The sequence below is a fragment of the Marmota monax genome, unplaced genomic scaffold, assembly GCF_021218885.2.
Source record: "Marmota monax isolate L192 unplaced genomic scaffold, Marmota_monax_Labrador192_F-V1.1 WCK01_AAM20220418_F8-fsc00015, whole genome shotgun sequence".
NCBI lineage: Eukaryota > Metazoa > Chordata > Mammalia > Rodentia > Sciuridae > Marmota > Marmota monax.
This window is the reverse complement of record NW_026692194.1, coordinates 21,665,844-21,683,265: the sequence shown is the minus strand read 5'-3', so window position 1 is coordinate 21,683,265 and position 17,422 is coordinate 21,665,844. Positions and strand designations below refer to the sequence as shown.

The window sequence follows — 17,422 nt, the reverse complement described above, 5'->3', positions numbered from 1 at the left end:
CTTGTGTTCAATTATTGATTCCTTCAGGTAGGGCCAGTTTTATAGGGCAGGTCAACTAGGGGGTGACATACTGATATAGTTTGGGGGGGTACCAAAAGGGTCCTTCTGTTTCCCAATAACCCTCCAGCTCTTTTCAACAGGCCTGCAAGACCACCCTCAGAGTCCAGCCTTTGGCTGAAGCGAACCCCCTCCCCAAATTCTTCCTCTCCACTGCCAGTTCTCCTAAGAGGACTTCCGCATAGAGCTACTGCAGCCTCAGTCTGGATGAGTTTATCAAAAGCTCTTGCAGCACCAGAGTAGTCTAGAGCTGCAGGGGACTGGGTGGGAGAAGGGACATTGAAAGAGGGGAGAAATGAGAAGTCAAAGGCAAATTTTCCCATCTTCCCAATTTATCCACATGTCCTTCAAGACCCTGGTGGTCCATCATGCTCACAGCATTTCCTATGCAATCTCTTCCTGCGCCATGCTGAGTTTTATATCTCAGGAGTTGAGGGATGGGTTCTCTGAAAGGAGGTCATTGCTGCAAAGGACACATTGGCTTAAATACCCCGAGCACAAGGAGAGGAAGGAAAGTGCTGCTCTGGTGCCTCTTTCCAGAGCCTGTTTGTCTCTCTCTCTCTCTGCACTGGAGCTAGACACCCTATGAGAAGGATTGCCAGATTAAATACAGGACGTCCTGTTAAACTTGAATTTCAGATGGGCAGCAAACGATTTTTTTTTTAAGTATGTTCCATATATTGCATGTGGCATGATTGTTTATCAGAAATTTAAATTGAACTGGGTGTCCTATATAATTATTTGTTACATTTGGCAACCAGAGCTGTGAGCAGCTGGGAGTTCCAGGGCCCTACCTTCCTTCTTTCCACATGGAGCTTCAGAAAAGATATGGAATGGCTTCTACCTGTTCCTCTCCCAGCATCTCCTACTCCTTTCCCTGTCCCTTCTCCTTGTGTGCCCCTCCCTTCTCTTCTCTTTCTAAAAACAGAGTCAGGCCCACATATGATTTTTTGCTTCACAGTGCATTGGCTGTGTGGACTTGCACAAGTGACTTTGCTCTTTTTTTTTTTTTAATTGTTTTTTGGTACCAGGAATTGAACTCAGGGGTGCTTCCCTAGTGAGCCACATCCCCAGCGCTTTTTATTTTTATTTTGAGACAGGGCCTTGCTAAATTGCTGAGGCTGGCTTTGAACTTGGGATCCTCTGCCTCAGCCTCTTGAGTCGCTGGAATTATGGGAGTGTACCACCACACCCAGTGTGACTTTACTCTTTGATCCTCAAGTCCTTCAAGTAATGTAGAGATCCTATTAAGGCCTCATGAGGCCACTGTGAGGATTAAATGAAGTCATATTTGGAAAGGACCAAGGACAGTGTGAGACATCATAGCTTTTGAGCTGTGGGGTTTCCCCACAAAATCAGTGTTTATGTGCATAGGCGCTATCCATTTTCATTCTTATTCCAGCCCAAGGGCACACCCTGGCACCTCTTCTAGGGCTGAGTGATAGGTCACAGTGACATTCCTGAGACTTCACAGTAGGAGAAGCAGTTGGGGCATGTACCTCACGATCAATCCCAAACCTAGGAGACCTCTCCCCTGCAGCACCACTCTGAAGTTTCTTCATTACATGTGTGTGTGTGGGGGGGTCTCCTTTCCACCTGTGCTAGGAAGCCTCTCTTTCCTCCTCCTCCTCTCTATGGTGATGCCAGTCTGGCTCTTGGCCGTACATAGCCAATGAGCAGCCATCTTTTGATGTTGGGTGTTCCTTTCCTGCCTCACCCTCCTTTCTTTGTCATCTGGCACATTATTTCCTCCAAGCAGATACAAAAGTCCCTCCTGGAGAGGAACGATGGGAACACGATTCTCTGCTTATCCTTACTGTGTGTGATAAAGCCAGGGACTCTACGTGACACTCATTTCCATCCATCCTTATAGACACTCAACAAGTAGGGACTGTTAGCATTCCTGTTTGTAGATGAGGAAACTGGGGTTTAAGCAGGTTTATCTAAAGAACCGCTATGAATCAATAAGAAAGTGATAATACCACTGAGAAATGGGCAATGGCTAGTCATCTAGGGATGAGTGACAGGTCACAATGGGCAATTCATCATGGAAGAAACCCAGGCAATAAGCATTTGGAAAAATCCCCAACCTCTCAAGAAACTGCAAATTAAAATAAGGGTAAGCTAGCACTCAGCACACTGCACTGTTTGGCCAAAGTAAAGTCCCACCACACTAGGGAGTGGTAGGAATGTAGGCCACACAGGTGCCCAAGGCGGGAGAGCAATTTAGCAATACCTGGGTCAAGTTGAAGCACGCATCCTGTGATGCCACAGTTCCCCCTGCATTGGAGAAACACCCACAATGTGATCAAGAGAGAATAGAGATGACGGCCACAGTGACAGGAGGAAAATAAGATCAAGCCACCGGTCTCTGGTCAACTTTCTTTCTTTTATTTTTTCTTAACCAGGGATTGAACCCAGGGGAGTTAACCACAGAGCTACGTCCCAGCCCTTTATATATCCCACAAAATCAGTGTTATTTAGAGACAGGGTCTCACTAAGTTGCTGAGGCTGGCTCTGAACTCACAATCCTTCTGCCTCAACCTCTCACGCTGCTGGGATAACAAGAGTACACCATTGTGCCTGGCCTCTGGTCAACTTTCACAGTGTGTGAGCTAAGGTTGGCCAAAAAAAAAATTAATCTATGTAGATATGTCAAACAAAAAAATAATATTTTATGAAACATGAAATTATACGAGATAACAATTTTTTAAATGGAACACAGCCTCACTCATTAGTTTACACATATCTATGGCTGCTTTCTGTCTAAAATGGTAGCTTTAAATCCTTGCAAGAGACTGCGTGACCTAAAAATATTTATTCTCTGGCCCTTTACAGAAAGAATTGCTGACCCTTGCTCTAGGAAATGGATAAATAAACAATGGCTCACTCTCAGAGCAGAATGCCACGCAACAATCACACATGAGCAGCAACAGGGGTAAACCTCAGAATATAATTTGAGTTTGGGAAAAAAGAAACTTTCAAAGGGATCCAGTAAAATATGGTACCTTTCATACAAAATTTCAAACTCATAAAAGCAGTGTATATTGTTTGTAGATGTATATGTATAACATATGTAGTAAAATTTTTAAAAACTACACTGGAATAATAAACATCAACCTCAGGACACTGGTCACCTTTGGATAAGAAGAGAGGAGAAAAAGATGAGGATAGGTTCAGCTACTTGTGAAAATTTTATTTATTCTTCTATAATGGTGGTAGGTAACTATGCTATATTATTTATGTCTTTAATGCTAGTGATAAGTATTTGAGTACCTGTATATAAGTGTAATACATATAAATAACTAAGTATTTCTCTTAAATGTTTCATAATTAAAATAAGACAATTTAGGAAAAGAAAAGAGAAATTAAACAAGTCACTCAAAGCCATCCATCTGGGACAAGCAGTTTTGAAGAGCTTGGGTGTGAACTTGTTCTACCAGACCCCAGACATAAATCTTTTTTTTTTTTTTTTTTTAAGACAGAGTGAGAGGGAGAGAGAGAGAGAAAAAGAGAGAGAGAGAGAGAGAATTTTAATATTTTTATTTTTTAGTTCTCAGCGGACACAAAATCTTTGTATGTGGTGCTGAGGATCGAACCCGGGCCGCAAGCATGCCAGGCGAGCGTGCTACCACTTGAGCCACATCCCCAGCGCCCCCAGACATAAATCTTAACCCAAACATCATGTCTTCCTTAATTTACTGACATAAGTGTTTAAGACATTGTTTCTTTTTGTACCTCCCATAAGAGTTTATCAGTAATAACTGGGTGCAGTGGTGCACACCTGTCATCCCAGCAACTCTGGAGACTGAGGCAGGATTGCAAGCTTGAGAGCAGCCTCAGCAATTTAGCGAGACCCTAAGCAACTTAGTGAGACACTGTCTCAAAAAGGATTGACTCAGTGGTTGAGAGCCTCTGAGATCAATCCCCAGTATTAAAATAAATAAAAAGAGTAAAAAAAAAAAGAGTTATAAGAGTAAAGGAGCAGAGATGAGTCCCTTGGACCATAGGCACAATGGTATCAGGCAATTTGGCTCAGCCCCTCTTTATCAAGCTCCTGGGCCCTGTCTATTCTTACATAAGAGAGGACTCAGACCTTCCCCAAGGACTTATAGAAACCTGTGAGGTCCATTAGAAAGCAAGTCAGGATTCCTGGCAAGTGGAATACGACGAGACATTTTCATGAGCCTTGACATCTCAACAAGCCTGGCACAAAAGACAATGGCCTAGGGTCATGTGGAGGACATGAGCTCCATCTGAATCTTTTCAGACTTTGCATGTCTATGTATATGTATTAATCCATTTCCCATTGCTGTGACAAAATACCTGAGATAAGCACCTTAAAAGGAGGAAAGATTTATTTGGCTCACAGTTTCAGTCTATGGTCTCTTGGCGCCATTATTTTTGGTCCTGTGTCAAGATACATCATCATGGCAGGGAACATTTGGTGGAGCAAAGCTACTCACCTCTTGTGTGACCAGGAACAAAGAGAGAGGAATGTAGTGGACCAGTATTCCCTTTAGGGGCACGTTCCCAGTGACCCAACTTCTTTCTCTTAGGCCCCTTTCCTAAAGATTCCCTCCCCTCCCAGCAATGCCATAGCTGTTGCCAAACCTTCAACACATGGCCTTGTGGGGGATGTTTAAGATACAAACCATAACAGACAGCAACCTAAGAAGCTTCCAGAAATCTTGTTGAGTCCTTGTTGAATGAGAATATTCTTCCCTTCTTTCCCTTCTTTCTCTCAAAATGGCACTCTCTAGTTATTCCTGTCTCAGAAGAGTGGGAAACCAAATAGAAACAGGGACGTCTGCAAATCAAGCAGACCTTTGGCCTGGTCAGAACAGCGAAGCCCTCTTCCCTCCATACCTGATCTTCCAGGCCATACCAGCGAGGCCCAGGCACGTGGGAGTTAGGGTTCCCTCTCCTCTGCCTTTACTCTCTGCACCCCATGTTCCTCTCACTTCTGGAAGTGCCTTCTCATCTGCATTTTATGTCCTGTTCATCCTTTAAAGTCCATTTTAAAGCCCACTTCCTCCAGGAAGTCTGCCGAATCCTCAGCTGAACTGTGGCCTCTCACCTCAGACCCCCGTCAGGATTCAGCACTTTCATAGATTCCTAATGCACCCCTTTGTTAGGCACCTGTCCACCTCTGGGAGTGTAATCAGGCAGGGACTCGACCTCACGGCCTGTGCCTCATTTGCATGGTCCCACCATACCCAACACAGGGCCATCCACAATATATACTTGATAAGCTTTGGCAGATACATCAATGAATGAATAAATAAATAAAGCATATTTAAAGAAGCTCCTGGAATTATGTTCCCAAGGAGGGAGAGAGCCCCAAACTACGTTAGGTTAAAATCTTAGCCCAATGCTGAAGTTGTGGCTCAGTGGTAGAGTGCTCACCTAGCATGCATGAGGCCCTGGGTTCGAGCCTCAGCACCATATAAAAATAAAGATATTGTGTCCACCTAAAACTAAAAAATCAATATTAAAAAAAAAAGAAAAAGAAAAAGCTTAGCCCACTCATCTGGCTTCTGGAAATACCTCACACATCCTCAGGGGGACAGGCTGCTTGCTTGGCCACTGACCCTGGAGGGCAAGAAACAGGGAGGTGCAACACCCGGACTGGACGTGGGTGGAGTAGTGCAGGGGCCACTGGGGGGTGTGGACTTTGGCATTGACCTTTTCTTCCTTGTATTTTTGTTTATTTTTCTGTTTTTGCTCAATTACCTCAGGCAATGCCCCCACACCAGCTAAGAAATGTGAAAACAGCTAAAGAAGAAATAAAGCGAGAGAGAAAAATGAGGGAAAGGGGGTAAACAAAGAGAGAATTCACCTTTCATCGGCCTGCAAAGTCCTCGGTTGGAGAATGAAGTTAAGACACAAAAGCTTTTGCAACAACAACATTGTGGGGGAAGGCACGAGAGGGAAGCCGAACAGCCATTAAAGCAATTAAGAAAAGATTAAGGTCGCTTGGTGGTGGAGGGAGAGAGAGACCCATTAATCAATAGGCCAGAAATCGCAGCAGGCTACAAAATTATAAAACTAGGCAAACCGGAACCGCACGGGCTCACCTCAACCAAGATGCCCGAGCAACTAGAAAACAGAGACATTATATTCATTTCTCAGGCTTGGGGGGGAAAAATCCAGTTCTTAGAGGAACCCTTTCCTTTTTAATCAGCTAATGGAGACATCCTGAGGTTGGGGGTTGGGGAGATCCACATTGATTTCAAGGCAAATTCTGAAGCATCAGAGTCTAAAGAAAAACTTGCAATAATGCTCAGAAACACTGTAACTGGGCTGGGGGGAACCTTAGGGCAGAAAGCTGTGTGATCACAGTCTTAGGTCCTGAAACTCCCCGGGGTTGATGGCCTTATCGTTTACAAATATTTGCTGCCTCTTTTGGGGGAAGCCCACATCCCTGCCCCGCTGAGAGCCGGCCTGGCTTTGTGACTTGCTTTGGCCTGAGCAGCGGATGTCCCTTCTGGACAGAAGCTCTGAGCCCCAGTAGCACATGGTTTGCCACGTACATTTTCTCCTTCGCAGCAACAGCACGACGGTGATCTCACCAGTTCCCAAAGGGAAACCATGATGGAGTGAAGGCTCAGCTGACGACAGAGACACTTGTATCTTGAGTAAAAAAATGAGCTTTGTTGTTTTATGCTACTGAGAAATGGGAGATATCTGTTATGCAGCCTATCCTGATGGATTCATTTCCTTGCAATGTGTCCCATCTGCATAGAACTTTCGTTGGCTCCCTACTTCTTACAGGATTAATCCTGAACGCTTGGTCATAACATCAAGCCCTACTCTCAGCATCCATCTATCTTAAATTCTGCCATTCTCTTTGTGTCTTGTGTGTGACAGGCTTCCTCACTGTGCCCCACAGGTAACAAGTTTTGGTGAATAATTTCCCTGGATTAAGAGATCTGAATCGCTCCGGCCCTTGATCATGTTCTCTGGGACACCTACCCAGTGAAGCCTTTTTGTGTGTGTGTGTGTGGTACCAGGGATTGAACTCAGGAGCACTTAGCCACTGAGTCACATCCCCAGCCCTTTTTTATATTTTATTTTGAGACAGGGTCTTGATAAGTTCCTTAGAGCCTCTCTCATTTGCTGAGGCTGGCTTTGAACTTGGGATTCTCTTGCCTCAGCCTCCTGAGTCATTGGGATTACAGGTGTGTGCCACTGTGCCCTGCCGCAGTCCGGCTGCGGCAAAATAACCGGGGGGTGACAAACAACTTGTGTACATTGATACAGCAGGAGTGTGAGCCATTTATTGTAGGACAGGAGGGGTATATATACATTCCACACAGCTTATCTTAATTAACATAAACTAGATACAGCAGTCAACCAATAAGGAATCTCCACACTTAATGGCTCGCTGGCGTTACTTCACAAACCACTCCCTCTGCAAAATGCCAGGCGCCATCTTGACTTGTTTACAGACTCTAACAGTGCCCAGCTCCTGTGAGGCCATTTTTAATCATCATTTCCTGCTCTAGGACATCTCTGGGTCACTCTAGCTTATGATCTGGATGATTAAAATAACACCTGTTTTTACTTAATGAATATATTGTGATCTGCTTTCTAAGTGCCAGGCACTATATCAAAAGCTTTACAAAGCACATTTAATTCTCACCCAACCTATATTAAAAATAAGGAAATAGAATAGGATTTGGACAAATGCCTCCAAGTTATATTTCCTTACTCTGAGGAGCCATTAGTTTTTAAAATATTTTTATTTGTTCTTTTTAGATATATATGAGAGTAGAGTGTATTTTGACATACACATACATGGAGTATAACTTATCTAATTAGGATCCCATTCTTGTAGTTGTACGTGATGCGGAATTTCACTGGTGATATGTTTATATACGTACATAAGAAAGTTGTGTCAGATTCATTCCACTGTCTTTCCTATTCCCATCCTCCTTCCTTCCCTTCATTCCTCTTTGTCTAATCCATTGAACTTCTATTCTTCCCTCCCTCACCCTTGTTGTATGTCAGCATCCACATATCAGAGAAAACATTCGACCGTTTGATTTTTGAGGATTGGCTTATTTACCTTTGCATGATATTCTCCAGATCCATCCATTTACCAGCAAAAGTCATAAAGTCATTCATTTTTATGGCTGAGTAATACTCCATTGTGTATATGTACCACCTTTTCTTTATCCATTCATCTGCTGTTGGGCACCTAGGTTGACTCTGTAGCTTAACTATTGTGAATTGAGCTGCTATAAACATTGATGTGGCTGCATCATGGTAGTGTGAGAGCCACAGATTGATTTGTAAGCTCTTTAACAGACAGTATAAAGGAAAGAGCCAGGTTAATATAGAGCCACAGTGACTTTAAAGGTGAAAGCATGCCCAGCTTTGGAGGAGCCTGGCTCTCTGTCCTGGTAACCTCAGCAGCAGTGGCATCTTTGGAACATCAAGACAGGAGGGCATGACAAAGGGCCAGGAGTTGGGAGTGTATAGCATTAGAGGTGAGAGCTATTTGTCATGAATCTGCATTAAGGTAACTTCACCTAAACTTGTTCAAGGGGCTGGGGATGTGGCTCAAGTGATAGCGCGCTTGCCTGGCATGCGTGTGGCCCGGGTTCGATCCTCAGCACCACGTACAAAGATGTTGTGTCCGCCCAAAACTTAAAAATAAATAAATAAATTGATACCTGTCTTTGATTTAAAAAAAATAAAAATAAAAAAATAAACTTGTTCAAAAGAAAGACTGTGGCCAGGTATGGCGGCGCTCGCCTGTAATCCCAGCAACTCAGGAGGCTGAGGCAAGAGGATTGCGAGTTCCAAAGCCAGCCTCAGCAACAGCGAGGTGCTAAGCAACTCAGTGAGACCTGTCTCTAAATAAAATACAAAATAGGGCTGGGGATGTGGCTCAGCGGCCGAGTGCCTCTGAGTTCAATCCCTGGCAGTAACCAAAAAAAGAAAAGAAAGACTCTGGTGGGGGTCACCCCTGACATAATGAACAGCCTCCCCATGACAGCCCAGCCACCCACTAGTGACCAGTTCATTTCAGGAGCATCACAGAAAGACCCAATTCCTAGTAAGGCCCCAGTTGTGCAAGGCCCCAGTTCTCTGCCCATCTGGCTGGGCTGGGAGTGGGCAGGTTTTAAGCCCCTGGAAGTGCAAAGGGGCCCTGCATCCTTAAAGCAAATAAATGCAAGATCTCTCTCCCTGTAGCCAAGCCTGTGAAAAACACAGAGGAGTGGCGGGCTGGGTTCTGTGCTGCCCGGCGGGAACCTGGGAGGGTCCCCAATGTCTTCAGTCCCTTGTGAGATAACAAGGCAGCCAAGTTGGGTCAGGCTTGGCTGTGGAGGCTGAAAAAATAAGGGGCTCATCTCCTTAGACTGCCATCCGCCTCCTTACCAGGGAGCCGCACTGCTTCTTGAGAGACATTTGGAGTTGGTGCCAGCACACAGATACCTGGTGATGCCCACCCTCGGGGTCTGCTCCTGGGGTGCGCCAAACCGTCTGGCCTGAAAAATGATTAAGGTGGGTGGAACCAGACACCCACCCCCACCCTGCCAAGAAAGAACTGGAGACTGTTTGCCTGGACTGACGATGCTTCCTGGTGTGTCCCCTGGATGGGAAACACATGCCACTACTGCCCCACGGCACGGGTGACATGGCTTTCAGAAGAGCTGCTCTATTTCCTTTCCTTCTGACAATAATTAGCAAAGAACCAGTTGCCTGTTCAGGCCTCTCCCAGAACATTTAGTCCCCAAATAGCCTCACTTCAGAGCAAACCCTCCACTCCCCTGGGGGCAAATTGTTAGGACTTGCTAAGTTTCCTCTCCTTACTTGTAAAGGGAGATATTCATAATGTGCTTACTCCACAAGGTGGTTGTGGAAAAGTGTGTCCCTGTGCTTGTGCTAATCCTGAACATCAGTCAATCTTATTATTTGCCTTCTGTCCTCCAGACCATACCCAGCTCCCTTGGGACCTCGCCTTCCAGTCCTTGACATGCCATAATTGATTTGATACTGAGCAGCGAGCTGGTCCACATTTTCACGTCAATGCCAACTCACACGTGCGACGCTTTTGTCGGGGCCTGGAGACTGTCTCCTGGTCAGACAGTTTCTCAGATTCTGGGGTGGCTGTCACTGAGTGGAGGTGGGGTGGGGTTAGCCACGAGGACCCTCAGCCCGGCAGCTGCCTTCTGAGAAGGGCATCCCTCCTTCTTCACTTTCCCCAAACCCCTGCCATCTCCAAGGGAGAGTGAAAATTGGCGTTTAGCTATTCCTGAAGGACCTGCCTGGAGAGACCTCTTGACTCTTGCTTTTCCAAAGCCCGAGAAGGGCTGCGTGTTGGACTGGTCCAATCGTGGGAAACGAAACAAATAATTTCCAAGGTGATAAGAGCAATAAGGGCTTCCACAAAGAAGAAAAAGAAAAGATCTGCTGACCACGGTGGGAAGAGCGCCCAGGGACCCTGGCTAAGCCCCTTCCGCACACAGCTGGTCTGTCCTCATTAGCATGCCGGCACTGAGGGCCGCTGGGAGCCACACTTTATGGATTATCTGAAGCTAAGAATAATCCCAAAATTCATGAACACAGGCTCCAGGAATAAAAGAGAGATGGAAATTGGGTGGGTAGGGGGATGGGGTGCAGACTACTAGACAGACAAATAATATTCATGCTCCTGTAAAAAGATTCTCCAACTTTTTGATCTCAGGACGTCTTCTCACTCTTAAAAATTATTGAGAACCCAAAGAACTTTGGTTATGTGTGCTATATCTGTTGATATTTACCATATTAGGAATTGACTAAGAAATGTATAAATATTTACTTATTACTTTACCAAGAAAAGAAAAACAAGTCAGTCCACGACATGTTAGCATTACTAGCATGTTCTTATGAAATCAGGACTATGTCTTCCCCTGTGCCCCCCTCCAAAAAAAAAAAAAAAAAAGCAAGAATCAGTGAGAGGAGTGCAGAGTGCATTGTTTTGCATTTTTGCAAATCCTATTGGTGTGTGGCTTAATAGAAGACAGCTGGATTCGGGTATCTGCTTCTGCAGTGGGTCTTTTGTGAGATCGCACATTGAGTAGCGTCTGGAAAAGGCCATGTGTATTCCTGAGAGAATGCGCGTGAAAAGGCAAATGATATCGTAGGAGTATTATGAAAATAATTTTGACCTCAGGGCCCCCTGAAAGGGTCTTGGGAACCTCCCAACAGTCTCTAAAACACCCTTTGAAAACTACTATTCTAGTGAATTCTGGAAATAACCCCTTCTAAGATTCTAAAAGAGTCTTTTAATTTTGTAGCTCCCCCTACTTTTACTCTTTATCTGACCCTGGTCTGTATCCTAGAATTTTCATGAATTAAAAACCCATGTGCCAGGCCCTGTGCTAAATGCAAGAGACACAAAGAAGAAAAGGCCAAAGGTCCTGATCCTAAGGAGTTGGCAGCTGCCAGCTGAGATGCCCCTCAGGCACGAGAGAAGCTCTGCATGTCCCTAGGCGCAGAGGATGCCAACTTGGACTGTGCTACGTGTTGAGGACACAAGTGACACAGAGCTGAGGGCCTCTAGGTGGATCTGAGAGAAACACTCAGAACACAGGTGAAGGGCCCATCAGGGCTACCCTATGAAATGCTGAAGTCCCTTGGGGTTGAAATAATCAGTGATGTCCTCCTGAAGGAGGCAGATGAAGGTCCTGATGTGGACTTCTCAGCGCCTCCTTGCCTTGAGGCGAGCTGAGCTGGGTAGACGAGAAGGGCCTGAGTGAGGAGGGTGGAGGTGGGAGGAAAGCTCAGGTGGGGCACAGGTGTCAAGAACATTGTGGCCCAAGGAGGGACCGAGTATTCTGAATCCCACCATGGGCTGGCCACTTTCTTCAGGGTAAGAATTCGATATTATGGATTGGCAGAGCCTTGTTGGTATCTCCTAAGCAAAGAGCTGCCCAAACCCCAACCGCCATTAAAATCTGGACCACAAAGGCTCCAAAGGCTAGAGACCTCAGCATGAGGTTGGCCCCTCACTCCTTGCATTCAGGGAGCCACATGCCATCAGGGCCCCACCTGGGGCCTCCTCGCCTTCTTCTCCAACTCAGTTGGCATGTTTTCCTTGCCCCTCCCTTAGGGTAATGGTGACAGGGATCAAATACATGGAAGGGGAGAAGGAGACAGGTTGTCATGGGCCCACCGGACACAAGTTCCTGAATTCCAGCAAACAATGGAAAGTTTGGCAATGGAGTCCCGTTTCCATGATGACTCAGACTGACATCTAAGTAATGACTGGGCTCCTGACAATAGAGCTGCGGGTCTCTGCCTGTCCTCCTCTCCCCCACCCTCCTTGTGAGTGAGCTGGATTTCTGTGGATTTCTCTTGAGTTGCTTGTGAAGGAAGAGAGGTAACGTCCCAAATGCCGCCCAACAGAATCAGCCCTTCAATAGAGCTGACTGCCCACTTGGCCTGAGGAGCAGAAACCCGCACAGTTCTCCAGATGATCCTGCTCCAGGTTTGTGGAATAAGATAGAATCTGCGGTTTGTTTTTTTGTTTGCATTATGAGCATTTAACCCAGGGCCTTGTCCAGGCTAGATGAGCACTCTGCCACATCCCCAGCTTGCTACTAAGGTTTCTGTTTGCTGCCCAATAATTGGTTTTGAAGGGTACAAACCAACTCTTAAATGCATCAATAAAAGGCCCAGAAAAGCCTTTGGTGAAGCAGAGTCTTTCTGTGAGTTTAATCTTCAGTTTCTAATGGATCTGTTTGGTAAATTTGGGATTTGATTTTCCTAAGTTGGTTTTCCCTGGCTGCTATTGACAGGAGAGTTCAGTTTTGCTTTTCTGAGAAGAGGTAAGAATGGCCCTAATTGACTGCTGAATACAACCTTATGTCCCTAAAACCCCAAATGTGGAACAAACTCCTGAGCAGACGAAACAGACCTTCTACTGTGGAACTACCAAACAAATGCACGGATGGATGGAGGGAGGGAGGGAAGGAGGGACAGACAGACTGATCTGCAAAGCCAGGGATCTGGATGGCTTTGCAGTGGTGGAGAGAAGTAGAATAAGGTTTGAGGGAAAGTAATGGGGTTGGCATAGAAGCATCTGCAGTGGGAAACAAGAAAGGGCCATCTGCCCTGGGCACCAGGCATTAGCAATAGCAGATTTCAGGACATTTAAGAATGATGTAAGGAAATAAATGATTGGTTGAGAAATAGGAGAGTCTGAACCATTGTCCAGTTGCCAATTCCATGTAACCTGAGAAGTAACAGGGGTGGGTGGGGTTTTATGGTACTCGGAGGAAGCCCAGAGAAGGAGTGTTGAATTTCCCTGTGTGCCAAGATGGGAGAAGAATCGTTACAGCACCAGGCTCTGGGCGATGCCATATTTTCCCTGAGCTCTGAGCCAATAGGCCAATTTGAGAACATAGACTGACTGGTCTCAGCACCTCATCCACCCATCTGCTTCCCTCAGTTTCCCCACTTATAAAATGGAAGTGATAATGCTGCACATTTCTGGAGTTCCAGAGTTTGACTTCCTAAGCTAGGTTAGTGATCATCTGTTTTGACACACATTATCTTACACATTTGGAAACCCAAACTAGAGATGCTAAGTGACTTGTTTAACCCCATGTGGCAAGTCCTCAAGCTCCTGGTTCTTGCATTCAAGACTGAAAATTCTCTTTGCCTCTCCATCCATTTCCCTGGATGGCAATGAAGAAAAAAATAAACAAAAAGAAAGGAAGGCGGGGAAGAAGGGAGGGAGGGAGGGAGGAAAAGGGAAGAGATGAGATGAAATGAGACAGTTGAACAAGAATAATCTTTCAATCCCACCCAGCTCTGGAGTTGAGCAAATCTCATTTAAACTACACTGAACCCCGTCCTGGTGCTCTGGGAACGTTCTCGGCCATCATGTCCTAGGTGAAGTGTTTGCCACGGGTTCTGTCGACCAGGCAGCCCCCTCTGTGTACCTTCCACTGCATTAGCCTAGAGGAGAACGGAGACCTGAACGTGCTGTTAACGGTGACAGCACTTTCCTAATACCAGGAGAAAAAGAACCAGGGAAGCTGCCCCTTCCTTACCTTGGTGAGACTCTAGACCTTTTGATCATATTTTTCTCTTTTTACTGATTCATCCCCCATCCCAGAGGCAGGCAAGACCCCCCAGTGGCAGAGAAGGCTCTATAATGAGCACCTTCACGTCTCCTGCTACAGAGTACAGGAGTGGCTGTTATCAAACGAATGGTTGGTGGAACATAAATGAGCAAAAAGATGCATTATATCTAAGAATAATCAGATCCGGCAAAAGGGGGAGGGGTGAATGAATGAGGAGCCAAACAGGAGTGGATGGAGAGCCTCCGGAGACTGGAAGGAGGCTGAAATCCATTCCCCATAACTCAGCTGCCTTTTCAGTGGAGGCTCAAGTTTGTGCAGACAACACCACGTAGATTGGTGGGAAAGTGCTCCTCCTCACTAGCTGGAGGGTGACACTGGTTTTTTTTGGTGCTAGATAAGAAAGAGCAGCATAAAGGGAGAAATAGATCAACGGACTTGGGGGGAGGCATTTGCTTCTCTACCTTGTTCTGTTTTTTCCAGGTTCTGTGGTCTCGGATTAGCTCTGGGGCTTGCTGGGTGATTTAACAAGTTTTTTTTTCTTCTCATACTTAAAGACAGGGAAGCTCCAAACTTTCAATAAATCTACCACAAAAAACCCAGCTGGGACCTAAAGAGAAAGCCATAAGCATGTTTATGGACTCTCAGCTCTCTAGGGAGGCAGCTAAGTTTCATGTGCTAGTAATCTCTCTTTCTGAATGCTTCCTGCTTCAGGCTGGTCAGCCTTGACTTACCCCAGAGGACACCAGGACATTGGCCAGAGAATCAGGGAGGGAGATAGGATGCAATCTGAATGGAAGATGGGGCAAGTGGCTTGACCTTGATCACCGTTAGAAGCCTGACCTTCAAGACTGGACCAAGCTATGTCTATTCATGGCCCACGATGCTGGAGGACTCACTAGTTAGTATTACGAGGGAGACTTGGACCCAGGGGAGAGCCATGACTTGCTAGAGACGAGCTGATTTCCCTGTCCACACTTACCTCCTCCTGTACATGTGAATCATCAACCACTGCTATGCGGGGGCAGAAATGAAGCCAAACACAGTCCCTGGGTGTGGGAAGCAGCCTTTTCCTACTCTGCCATAGAAGTATGAATTGGTAAACTCGGCAGGGGGGTAATTTGGCAACAATAATACAACAAAACCCTTAAATAACCATATATGCTTTGTCCCAGCAGTTGCATTTCTAGAAATGTAGGTAATATTTAAATAGCATTCAAAAGTGATTATGACAGCATCAGAACCCTGGGAGAAACCTCAACACCCACTGATGTGGTTAGTTAATAAACGAGGGTGCGGCCTTCCCTTAGGGTAGCGTGTGGCCATCCGGAATGATGCTGTGGACACAAATGTATCACATGGACATATAGTCACAATATAGTGTTTGATTTTAAGTGGCAAAATAGCATTGCTTAATAGTATTTATTTATTTGTAAGCAAACATCACATGTGCATGAAAACAGTCTGAAAGGATATCTGTCAAAAATATTGACAATAGGGGCTGGGGATATAGCTCAGTTGGTACAGTCTCGCCTTGCATGTATGAGGTCCTGGTTTCAATCCCAAGCACCCCTCAACCCCCACAAAGTGTTGACAATAGCCCTTCAGCAGGGTGGGATTTCTGGTGTTTTTTTCTTTTGGCCTAAATTCACCTTCTATGTAGTGAGTATATACTTACCCATGCAATATTTTTAAAGGGCTCATTGGGGGAAAACTTGGTTTAGGCCTGTGGATGAGCAAAGGATGGATCTACTAACCAGTCAGGTAAGTCCTAGCTGGGCTGTATGTCACCACTGAACACAAAAGGCAGGGCTGACTCTACCTTCCTGAAAGACCACTGGGAATCAGGACCTCTTGGCAGGGCTCAGGCTCCAGTGGTGGGTGTGGCCTAATGCTCGACTGTCTTCAGGTTCTCAGAGCCCTGCTTTTCTTTTTCCCCCAGGAAAGAAAAATGTTCACCAGGGGCTCTAAAGCCATCCACTCACTGCCTTCAAGGGGAGTCCTCCTCGATTCTTCACCTTGCTCCCCAGGAAACGGGTAGGGTGAATGCAGAGATGATGAAGCTGACAGGCATTACATAAAATTTTACACGCAAATACAAAACATTTGAATCCCAGTGCCTCTCTTCATTTTTTCATTCCTCCACCAAGGAATAACAAGTCAGTAGTCTCTAAGGTAGCCAGCCTCTTCATTTGTGATAATTTAGGGAACATGACAGATAAAACCATTGGTGAAATAGATTCCGAGTTCCCTCCCACAGGTATTGTACATTTGGATTCTGGGTCTCCTCCGCATCCTGGAGCAAATGCCTCCTCTCCCTTGAGGTTCTGATGGATGGAAATGGCAGCCCAAGGATCACTAGCCAATAATGAAACCAAGTGTAGCTTTTAGAGTGCTATGGTTTGGATGTGAGGTGTCCCCCAAAAGCTCACGTGTGAGACAATGCAAGAAGGTTCAGAGGAGAAATGATTGCGTTATAAGAGTCTTAACCTAATCAGTGATTTAATCCCCTGATAGGGATTAGCTGAATGGTAACAGAAGAGGTGGGGTGTGGCTGAGAACGTGGGAACTGGGGCGTGGCTCTGGGGTATATATTTGTATCTGGCAAGTGGAGGCAGCGTTCTTTCTCTGCTTCCTGATCATCATGTGAGCTGCTTCCCACTGCCACACTGTTCTGCCATGATGTTCCACCTCACCTCGAGCCCCAAGGAATGGAGCCAGCCTTCTATGGACTAAGACCTCTGAAATTGTGAGCTCTAAAATAAACTTTGCCTCCTAAAATACTTCTGGTTAGATCTTTTAATCATAGCAGCAAAAAAGCTGACTTCAATAAAAAGTCTCTGGGCATAATACTGGATACCCCAAACCAGGGCCTTGAGCAATACCAGATAACCCCAAAAAGTAGAGTTGGAGAAGATGGCTTAGGCTCCAGGTTAAAGTGGCAACTGCTCTTCCTTTTCCAGAAATCTCTGCCTATTCTATCCCCAGAACTTAAGGATACAATGTCAAGAAATGCCTGGTGAAGCATGTTCACTGGAGAAAACAGAGTAAGGCAAAACAGTGAGCCAGACTGTCCCTCCAACACCAGGCCAGTAAACTAGCTAGGCCACCCCAGCCCATAGCCAGGTGGAGGGCAGGAAGTGAAAAAAGGCTCAGTGATCATGAGCCTTTTATGTGCTATGACCATTACGCTCTGGCAGGTGCCTCCTGTGAAAAGAGAGCTGGACAGGGGAGCCTGAATGTTTCCCCATCACTCCTTCAGCTGCAGAGGGAGGCTG

At 45.8% G+C, this 17,422-nt stretch overlaps 1 long non-coding RNA gene across 1 annotated transcript in view; it reads left to right on the top strand.

Moving 5' to 3' along the window:
• Positions 1 to 16,260, top strand: part of LOC124079402 (uncharacterized) — a 48,394-nt gene extending 32,134 nt beyond the window's left edge. The window contains exon 2 of the long non-coding RNA XR_006847343.2: positions 16,087 to 16,260. This is a non-coding gene — a long non-coding RNA (uncharacterized LOC124079402). The remainder of the gene's footprint in view (positions 1 to 16,086) is intronic.
• The last annotated feature ends 1,162 nt before the right edge of the window (positions 16,261 to 17,422 follow it).